The sequence below is a fragment of the Rattus norvegicus genome, chromosome 1 (genome assembly GCF_036323735.1).
Source record: "Rattus norvegicus strain BN/NHsdMcwi chromosome 1, GRCr8, whole genome shotgun sequence".
NCBI classification, from domain to species: Eukaryota; Metazoa; Chordata; class Mammalia; order Rodentia; family Muridae; genus Rattus; species Rattus norvegicus.
The window spans coordinates 152934944-152946351 of record NC_086019.1 but is presented as its reverse complement, the minus strand read 5'-3'; the positions used below and the strand labels follow the sequence as shown (position 1 = coordinate 152946351).

General features: G+C 41.7%; 1 long non-coding RNA gene across 6 annotated transcripts in view; it reads right to left on the bottom strand.

Annotated features, from left to right (window-relative positions):
• Window positions 1-3139: 3139 nt before the first annotated feature.
• The window catches only part of LOC103691188 (uncharacterized), a 108264-nt gene continuing 99995 nt past the window's right edge, over window positions 3140-11408 (bottom strand). For all 6 annotated transcript variants that reach the window (XR_005499294.2, XR_005499291.2, XR_005499292.2 and 3 more), the window contains one exon: window positions 3140-4025. This is a non-coding gene — a long non-coding RNA (uncharacterized LOC103691188). The remainder of the gene's footprint in view (window positions 4026-11408) is intronic.

The window sequence follows — 11408 nt, the reverse complement described above, 5'->3', positions numbered from 1 at the left end:
TTTCCCCAGTCCCAGCAAGCAGTTCTTTTTAAAGCAGTTGGGAGCATGTGTGAGTGCATATAGGTACAGAACACTTCCAACTTTGCAGAACGTTCTCTTGTCTTGATCTGAGTCTCCCACTTCCTAGGGAGGTTTCTAAGAACCCCATGAAGCCAGTCATAGATGTTAGGGTCACACCTTAATCCCTGAATTTAAATGTATACTTCCTCTCAGTATTCAAGCGATTCCTTCTGAAGGAAATACATCTCACTGTGTATGGGATAACACCCAAGTCGTCAGGAGGCCTTGGTTAACCCCAGCCTGGTTCCTGACAAGGTCTAATGCTTGTCCTACTTCACACTGTGCTGTCCTTGAGGTCTCCCCTCACTTGCTTCTCCCCATTTCTCCACCTTACTTCCCTGCCTCCACCTCGGGGCTTTTGTATCTGCTAATGCTTTTGCATGGATCCTCACACTCCAATCTTCCAAACAACTGCCACATCTCATCTCTGAGGTGGCCCCTAATATGTCAACTTGGGGGCCTTTATTGTAGGTATTCCCTTCAGTCTGACCATCACTAGGGGGAACATAGGAAAAAGGTATCCCCTATGTGTAAACGAACAAGTCAGTTACCAGCTCACAGCTCTTGTGCTTTATTCTCTGCCTCCCCCTTACACTACAGGCTTCACTGGGCTTGGGTCTTTACCTGCAAATCCATTTGTCCTCAGGGCTTGACGTGTCTTTGTACAATAAAAACATGTTTGGTGAGGGAAGGTGAGTGGCTTCCCTGTTGATCAGGACTATGAGCTCTCAGAATGGCTGCCAGACAGATGGTGTGGTTCTCTCAGACTCACTTTCAAACCGCATCCCATTCTCTGGTCCCAACTGCAAGGCAGGCATAATGGTACTGTCAGGGTCCTCCTGCCTGGCCTCAGGATTCCATCTCCTCGGAAGTGATGGGAATTAGTGCCTTCCCCTGAAGCCTCTGTCCTTTCTGCTCCAATTTCTAGTTCTCAGCTAGAATGATCTATATTCAATTGTACTGGATAAAAGAATGTCGATTCTCTTTAGATGATATTTGGTATATAGGTCACACTTCAGAGCAGGCCCCATGCCCTGGACTAATTAGCTATCTGGGCAACACAGACTGAATTCCATGGGGTTTGTTTGTTTGTTTGTTCATTTGTTTTGAGTCAGAGGGCAAACATAAAGTTGGATGGGTAGGAAGGAGGGGAGGACCTGGGAACAGCTGGGAGAACAAGATGAACATGATCGATTATGTTTTATGAAACCTCCAATGAATAAATAAAAATCTTGTTTAAAAGATTGAAACAGTCATTTACAAGCCTTTGCATCTTCAGTATCTGGGCCAATGCCTGGTTAGCACAGAGAATACACCCAGCTTGTTGGATTTGCTTTGGCAAGCCCTCCCCCCCCTTAATTTCAAATACCATCTTCTCCACAAAGTCTTTCAAAGTCAGCGGCTCATCTTCCTCCAGCATGATCCCCAAGTGCCCCCAAGTGTATCTACTACATCATTAAACCATGCTTTCAAGTGCTTTATTTATATGCCTGTCCTCTCAGAACCTCTGAGGGACTCATGAAGGCATACAGCTTTGGCTTTTAATGATCTGGATTCTAGTGGTGAATAGTTCATGTGAGCTTGAGCATTTTAAGTGACAAATCTCACTATCTTTGTGGTAAAACTAAGACCCTACTGTTAGTTCTAGCATTTTTTTCTTGTGGATCTATTTGCTTATTTAAGGCGCTTAATAATACATCGACACAATGCCAAGCACACTTAAATCCTCCACTTGAGATTTAGAAATTGTAAGGTAGCTCCATGGAAACTGTGCTTCTAATTGCTCTCATTTCCCAAGCTTACAGATGTAGGAATCACTTTCCTCATTCTGGCTAACAGTGGTAAGTTGTTTCCCAAATGTATAACCATCAGAACAGACCACTGGTGCTCGACAGTGCACTGGCTGTTAAACTCATGTTAGGAGGCTGGGTAGAAAGACCATATTTTCAACTGATAATATTTCTAAGTCAAAATGAATTTACAGGTTGTAAGCCAATTGTTAAGTCAGAGCACCCATCGTAACTCATTTAATCTTATAATTATTCCTCTATACAGCTATCTTTCTGAACTCTGACTTATGGCTGAAATTTGCATCTTATAAACTAATTCTTGGACAGCAGGTTTCCCAATAATTTCCATCAGCATGGGCAATAGAGGGAGACTGAAGCCTGGAAAGGACAGACTTACTTTATTCTGTTTTATATTAGTCCCTTTCAGGTCCAAAACCAGCTATAGCCCATTGACTAGCATCACCCATTGGCCCCAGAGTGCAACCTCCTTCTTTACTACATGTAGTCTCACCAAGCTCTTGCCTGCTCTTGTTCAAGTCCAGTCTCTGGTGGTTCCAGCAGTTCCTTTCAGGCTCTACCTTAAGCTTCTTTCTGTGGTTACTAGTGGCTGTCCCAGCGCTTCCTACATACTCATTCAACCCCCGACCACTCAAGTGATCCCGCTCTTTAGGTCAAATTTTTAGTGTTGAGATAGAGTTAGTTCTGTTACTCAACATAGTCTGGCCTGACAGAAATCGATGTTACCCTCAATTTTCAAACCAGGAAACAAACCAGAGAAGTTACTTTGCCTGATAGGACTAGGATTTAAACCTGGGTCCCAGATCCGTAGTGCTTCGAGGACAGCGAAGACTCAGATCAGTGAAGTCCTTCACAGGCCTGATGTGTGGTGAACCACAAACAGCCAGGACTCATCTGATATCCAGTCACCTCATCATCACTTTGTCAGGCCTCTGTCCTGTACAAACCCTCACACATGCTTGTAGAACCTGTAACAGGGGGAGCTCAGAGCCTCAGCTCTTTCCCTCTCCACGTTTGCATGAAGCGTTTCCAGGGAAACGGATTCTCCCTCTCTTCTTATCTTTCTCCCACGGCTCTGCCATCCCTCCCTGTTCACCATAACTTGGTTTCTTTCTTTTTTTTTTTTTTATTAACTTGAGTATTTCTTATATACATTTCAAGTGTTATTCCCTTTCCCGGTTTCCGGGCAAAATCCCCCTCCCCCCTCCCCTTCCTTATGGGTGTTCCCCTCCCAACCCTCCCCCCATTGCCGCCCTCCCCCCATAGTCTAGTTCACTGGGGGTTCAGTCTTAGCAGGACCCAGGGCTTCCCCTTCCACTGGTGCTCTTACTAGGATATTCATTGCTACCTATGGGGTCAGAGTCCAGGGTCAGTCCATATATAGTCTTTAGGTAGTGGCTTAGTCCCTGGAAGCTCTGGTTGCTTGACATTGTTGTACTTTTGGGGTCTCGAGCCCCTTCAAGCTCTTCCAGTTCTTTCTCTGATTCCTTCAACGGGGGACCTATTCTCAGTTCAGTGGTTTGCTGCTGGCATTCGCCTCTGTATTTGCTGTATTCTGGCTGTGTCTCTCAGGAGCGATCTACATCCGGCTCCTGTCGGTCTGCACTTCTTTGCTTCATCCATCTTGTCCAATTGGGTGGCTGTATATGTATGGGCCACCTGTGGGGCAGGCTCTGAATGGGTGTTCCTTCAGTCTCTGTTTTAATCTTTGCCTCTCCCTTCCCAGCCACGGGTATTCTCTTTCCTCATTTAAAGAAGGAGTGAAGCATTCACATTTTGATCATCCGTCTTGAGTTTCGTTTGTTCTAGGGATCTAGGGTAATTCAAGCATTTGGGCTAATAGCCACTTATCAATGAGTGCATACCATGTATGTCTTTCTGTGATTGGGTTAGCTCACTCAGGATGATATTTTCCAGTTCCAACCATTTGCCTACGAATTTCATAGACTCGTTGTTTTTGATAGCTGAGTAATATTCCATTGTGTAGATGTACCACATTTTCTGTATCCATTCCTCTGTTGAAGGGCATCTCGGTTCTTTCCATTTTCTGGCTATTATAAATAAGGCTGCGATGAACATAGTGGAGCACGTCATAACTTGGTTTCTTGACTTCAGTTTTTCTATTTATTCAATGAGAAGAAACAGCTGTTGGGTGGTCTGAAAAGCAATAAAAAAATGAACATTTTTTGTAGTAGAAAAATCTGTTCTTAATTATGCTGCATTGCGCTCCTTTATTCTACTTCACTGTCATAACCACAATGGCCAACTTTAACAAGAAAGGAATATACGTTTAACTCTTCACATTTTTAATAGGGAGGCATCCAGGACAGTTATCCCTGCATTGTCATCGCAAGAACACTTTGGAAAGTTTATAAACTTGGCCTTCCTAAGTAGTTGTTATAGTAAGTATAATTGCTTCCAGCTAGAAGAACAAGATACAAGGCCCTTCTCCCCGCACTCCCTGCTCCATTGCTCCATTCTCATTTAAGTCTGCAGTTGGATCTCAGCAGGTCTGCTTGGAGTCAGGCCTGCCTGTGGGACAGCCTTTCTTTTCATGGCTCATTTAAGCTCAAACATTTTATAGGATATTTCATACACAGTTCTACTTCTACTCTGCAATATGAGTTCGGAAAAGACATGGTGCCTTTGGTCTGAGTGAAGGGTGGGAAAAAAAAACAGTAACCAGGGCTTTCCGTGTGTGTGTGTGTGTGTGTGTGTGTGTGTGTGTGTGTGTGTGTGTGTGTTTATTTCCCAGAGTTTAAGGGGGCAGGGTGGCAATTCTGCACTTCTTGAAATACTCTATTCACTTACTCCCTCCTCTGACAACCATTTGCCATTTCTCCATTATGTTCAGGGCCCTCCACCTCCTCTTCTCTCATACAAAAGTTAGACAAAAAGGTAACTGTTGGGGCAAGGCAGGCTTCAGGAACAGAAACCCACAGCAGCAGCTGCTGAGCCACACAGCTGATAAGGGGAACAAATCCATGCCCCTGTTTGTTTGGAGGTCACAACATCAACCCAGTAGGGAAAGGGGACGGCTCTTTGTCCACGATGTGATTTGTCCATCTGGCCTATTCAGCATGCCCTGGTCCAGCTGACCCTGGCCACTGGCTGCTTCCCCAGCTCCTTCACAGTCTTGGAACTTGTTAAGCTGTAATGAGCATATCTCCTGTTTCCTAGTTGACTTTGCAATAGTCCCCATACACTCCCACAAAGGAAGGGTGAAGAAGAGGTTTCCCCTGCCGCGGTCTTTTCTAGTGGCACAAAACTCATTTAGATCTGGAATTTCCACTGGAGAGGTTTTGGGTTATTTCCCTTTTAAGTGGTTTTAAAAGCATGTTTTCTCTCTATGTAATTGGTGTGATTAAGACAGGCTATTGTTTCTAGAGAACTTGGGCTCTCTTAGGCTTTTTTTTTTCTTTTTTTTTATCACCTCAATTAGTTTTTGTGTTTCCTCCTCACAAGGTTTAGCCACTCGACCCTCCTCTCAGCTGGTAGTCAGCTTCAAATCCCTTTGCCTGATCCACGGAGCCTTCCCCCCAAAAGATATAATTTGTTCCTTTTGTGGCTTCACAGCACTTGGGTGTAGTTTGTGTAGGGTGTTATTGTACAGAGCTGCATTCACTGGACTGTGAGACCCAGTGTGGATTTTGACTAAGAAGCCAGAGTTTCTCTCTGCAAGCCTACTGATTGCCAAGCCACAGGCTTCTTATCAGGAGTATTCTGTACTTCTAAGGACAGGTAGAATTCCTTTTCCTTAGCTCTGAGCTTGACCTCAAATCTGAAAGAGTAGCTTACGAAGGTGAGAGTGGAGACAACCAGCCCTAGAGAAATGCTGTGGACTAGAGAGGCATTGTTTTGCTTTGGGGGCATCATAATTAGCTGTATATTTTATTTGTCTTTCTTTTTATTTTTAGCAGGTTCCACACAGCTATTTCCAAGTAGATTCTAAGATCTAAGCATAACGGGAACTCCATACAATGGTTTTGTTTGCACAATAAAATAAAGCATGTTCTTGAAAGTCACCGTTTTAGGTTATCACCTTAGATGTTTGCCCAATATAAATGCAGACTTCTTTGTGTAGTAACTCAGAGCTTTCTCTTTGGCGTTAGAACATGTGGAGTTGAATCCTGATTCTGGCAAGATCACTGGTGTGTGATCCTGAGGAATTTGCTTAATCCTTCTAAAAGCCCATGTTGTCTATAAAGTAAGCACCATCATAACAGTAATTAGCTCGCACAATGACTGTGAGGATTAAATAACTGCACATAGTAAACCTTGGTAAATGTTAAGTATTATTTCCTACAAAACAATTCTGAGCGTGTAATACTAGATAAACATTGGCTAAATTGGACCTAACTGTATTTTAGGGCTCAAATTTCCAAAGCTTAGTTGAGATATTTGTGTATTTCTAGATCAGGTAGTGCTCCCAGCAGAGGCTGAATACTCAGAGGGTTTTGTTGTTCTAAGTGATGACAAAACACGAATATACTGTTAGGTACTATGTTATCTTCTGTCAAAGTGGGAGCTGTAGCATCTCATGGGTCCCATTACCTCATGTTGCAAATAAGTTTATTCTCCCACGCAGCCTTTACTTTTCTAGATCCCCATCCATTGCAGCGACTTCAATAACCAGAACCTCAGCTACACTTAACTTTGTGCATATCTAGGAGTCCATCTGGCAGAGAAGAAAGTTTATAGTCTATTTAGCAAGTTCAGGTTGTATGATCTGAGCCGTACTTCTGGTTGCTTTGGTGGTTTCCTGATGCAAGGTGGTGTGTGTGTGTGTGTGTGTGTGTGTGTGTGTGTGTGTGTGTGTGTGCGCCAATAATTGCTTAAACTCTGTTTCTTTTCATCTTGAGTCACTGACCACCATAACTTCTGAGTTATGTCTGAAGCTGGCTGCTTTCTTAGTTGTCATTGATTGAATATGCTGTTTCTGAGTTTCTGTGGGCTTTCTTTTGCTGGGGCAGAGGAAGGTGGCCATGGAGGCCTAGCACTCTTTTTTTTTCATGATTGGTGTAGATTTACCAGCTCCAAGAAGGCAGGTCTCCGGAAGAATGGTGTACATGTCTAAGGATTCAGTTGCTGTACCTCTCTTCTCTTTGGCACACACAAAGTGAACATACAAAGTGGACTTACACCATATTTTGAACCTCTCGGTACTCCTGTACTTGTTTGAGATTCAGGTCTGTCTTGTGAATGTTTTTATTTACTATAATTTCCTGGGTTAGAGGCATGCATTTGGTCTTCGAAGCTCCACCAAATCAAACAGATATCAAATCAGCCAACTGTAGTTATGTGCAAATTTTTCTTCATGAGGCTTCACTATCCCATGTAAATCATTGATAAATCTAGGCAGCCTGAGAAATGTCCAACCACCCCTTATCATATCTAAAATCTTGTGGGCCTAGAGTATACAGGGACACTGTGCAATCCATCACTCCTCACCACGAAATATCCACATAGCTTTAAAAATACTTGCTTTAATAAGATTTAGTAACAGAAGAGAGGATTAGAGTTTCCTTGTGAGTCAGAAGATTTGCAGATTTGTTGGAAACTGTTTACAATCCCCAGAAATCATAGAAGACATGAAATTGCATAATTTTAAAGTTGGGAGGGGTCTTAGGAATAATCTAGGCTTTATAATGAAATCAATGATGGTGCCAATAATAGAACCTTTGCTCTCTGGAAAATTTTCTGGATGTCAGAGGTCACTGGGTAAGGTCATCACTAGCAAGGTACCTGATGAAATGGAGGTAGCCCCTCCTGTGGGGAGAAGTGTTCCTTATGAATAAGAGTACTCATACATAGCAGGCTTCTTTTACTTTTTCTCCTAAAAGTTTAAAGGCAATTCATAGTACAAATAGATATTCTCTCATTTTAAGTAGAAAGCAAGAGATTAGATTGATAAAGAATCCAGACCCCGAGTCCTGGAACTACCATAGAGAGGAGTTTGTAGGAATGAATAGGTTCTAAGTTGGATGCTTTACAACCTAATTGTTAGTTCTAACAATTCAGGAAGATAGGAAGGTATTGGGCAGAATGAGAAGCAGTCTATAATAAGTGATAAAAGCTATCAGACTTGAACAATATATTTACATTTTAGAGATCTTGCTTACTTTTCTGTACAGTGTATGATAGCATATTGAATGAAATTTTTTCTTATTAGCCCAGAGTTTTTGTGACAGACCCAACCAAGACCAATAGGCAACAGTCTATGTTCTACAGAAAATAAAAAGCCACCAGACATAGACCCCAATGGTCTTAGCTGAAGGGACTCTATCTGTCGCTCTCAGTTCTTTGATAGCAGAATACTAGAGCCTCAGACTGAGATAAGTTCATACACAAAGAAGATGCCAAAGCAACGTACATGAGCGAGACATTTTGTTATGGAAGGGTCTTAGTTTCTGCCTTGAAGTTTGATGAGGTATTATTCTTATGTCTTCTTAAGCTTTTAGTGCCTCCAAGTTCTCCTTGACTTCTGGCTACATCATTCCAGTCAGTCTCTGGTCACGTTGCCTCTCCTTTTCTCTCTGTCTCCTCTATACGAACTCTTGTTGTATTGCAATGTCATCGGATTTAGAGCTTGCTTGGCATAGTTTTACTACCTGTAATACAATTACACTTACAAAGAGTCTTCTTTTTTTCCCCCTAAGGAAGTTTCCAATCACAGATTCCAGGGATTAGAACATCTTTTGTTGTTGAGTAACAACTCAACCCTCTGTATTCCTTGTCTCACGTTCTTTTTCTAATGAAGTGGCTATCAGATTTAGTGAAGAGAAGAGGCAGGGACAAGCCCAAGTTTGGGGGAAGAAGCTGGGAAATGTGTATGAGATTGCAGCTCTAAGTTGCACTTCACTTAACTTCAATTATCTCAAACTTTGAAGTCATGAGATCTGTCGTGATTTCATGGTGGTGGGGCTTATCAGAAGGCAGTGATGGAAAACAGTAGAATGGAATTCTTGTCACAGACCATTGAGTCTGGCATTTTCAGTAAACCAGTTAAATAGTAGTTAATGATTCATTTCTTCTAGTAGGAAAACCCTGGTTGGTCTCTCTTCTTTTCCTTAAGAAGCACAATTTAGAGGGAATCTTGCGAATACATGTGTTCTTAGTGTTGTATTGGAAGAGATGAGCTGTTTGGAAGAAACTATCACATAAATCTAATCTACAAGGTTTTATTAAGTGCCCGGTTTGACATGGAAAGAGTGAGGGCACATTCTTTTAGTTACAGATGTTCTGTGCATTTGCTTAAGTACCTACTCCAGATGTGGTCAGACAGGAAGGTACACTGGGACTCCCACGTATCCCAACCCATCATATTCTAGTAACAACCTCTCTGGTTGGAGCTCTGCTGCGATGCTACTCACACTGACTTGTTGCTAGTGGGAGCCTCCAAGCCAGAAGCATTGTTAAAGTCATCTCCTTGACAAGTGTTATAGGATACCTTGAACTTTTATATCCTCTGCTCTTTTTCATGCCTTGTCATTAATATCAATTCATGCTTTCATCTTGTGGTAATCATTAAAACATTGATTTTTATTATTCAATGTGTTAGCTCTTGTCATAGATTTCATTGCACACACATTTGACAAACTGGCCACCTGGGCCTGTGTTAGTAGGAACTTTGGGTGGTAGGACAAGTTCAGAGGCAAGAGTCAGTGAAGACTGTTGATCTAGTGTTTTGTAAGTTAAAATCTAAGCACTAAGAGTTGTCTATAGCTTTCTCAGTATCAGACATTTTAGAGTAAGGAAAACATGAATAAGATAAACTAATACTAAAGTTAGCAGTGGCCTGGGACAAAGACTCAGTAAAGTTAGTAAAGCACTTGCTGTACAATATAAAGATCTGAGTTTGGTTCTCATGTAACACACCAGACATGGCAATATGCACTTGTAATAGCATCACAGGGGTACACATCACAGGGGTACACATCACAGGGGTACATGATGTACCTAGAGTTTATTGGTCATTTCTTCTAACTTTGTTTCAGAAATCGTGATGGACAGCTCCTAAGGAAGAACTGAGCTTGACCTCTAACCTCTACAATCACACGCATGTGCAATTGTACATACATCTCTCGCACACATACATGAACCTATATGGGTTCATTTACACACACACACACACACACACACACACACACACACACACACACACACACACCCCAAATCAAAACTCGAGCTGTACTTCCAACAAATGAGTTCTTGAATCTTGACACACTAACCTTCTGCTACCCTGCATTTTTTCCTTCATGAATTGCATGTTTTGTAAAAATAAGTTACCCAAGTAAACAGTGCTTATTTAATAAAAAGTTCATCTGTTGGTCAGTGCTTTCTTAGGGTCAGTTTTTGTGTAGTTATTAGTAATGCTATTTTTATTTAGTATTATGATCTGTATAACCATATAAGTCACTGTCACATTATGGACTGTTATAGTGAAGGAAACATTAGGGCAGAGGTCAGTGTTTAAGTCCAGCTGTTGTGCTACACTGATATCCAGGGTTGTTTGTGTTCTGGATATGTTCCACCGGAAGACTGAAGCCACCAAATGAATGTGCAAAACTATGTCACCTCCCAGTTGATCTCGCAGGTTCTGATGATGTTTATACAGAATCACAGCTACTGATGAGCAAAAGCTAAGTTGTGTCAACAGAGTTGATATTGTTTTTACCCTAAAGAAACATGACCTTGGGGGACAAGGAGATAGCTTGGTGGTTAAGAATACTGGCTAATTTTTCAGAGAAACTGGGTTTGATTCCCAGCGCCCACATGGAGGCAGCTCATAACTATCTATAACTACAGTTCTAGGAGATCTGATGCCCTCTCCTGTGGTATACAGGCATACATGCAAGCAAAACATACATACATACATACATACATACATATATATAATTTTTAAAAAAAGGAATCTGACATTTTTATTAGCTGATGTGATAACTTTTGAGTTTCTGTAAATCTTTTATTGTTATTGTTGTTGCTTGACTCATGGCTTTACTTTCCAAGACCACCAAGGTCTAGGTTACAAAAGGGGACAGTGAGGAATCTCTATTATAAGACTCCTTGATTCTTGGACCAAACCACACTGTCATAACTTCAAAGGCTCTGGGTCCTGGAAAACATTCATCATAGGTGATTGTGCCAGAGGTCAAGTAGTGACTGTTAAAATGTGGGAATCAGTTTTACAGTCCTGACTTTTCAAACACCCAACTGGCTGAATTTGGAAAGATCATTTCTTATCATTAGTAGCAAAGAAACAACCACTAAAAACAGAATTACATAAGCAAAAGCTCATGGGAGTCCTACTGTGTGCTTGGCACTGTAGTGGGTACTGCACCATCATCATGCTGCACCCACACCTTTGCAAGCCGTTTTCAACATTTCTGGTCAGCTTAAGGATTTATATTTTGAAAAAATTTTTTTCTTTTATATATCTGTTGTTCTTCTCAGATAAGAGTCACTTTGGGTGCTGGTTTTCCATAGTGAGACTGTTAGAGCAAAAAAATTTAAAAGACCAAGAGAAAGGGATCCTTGCTT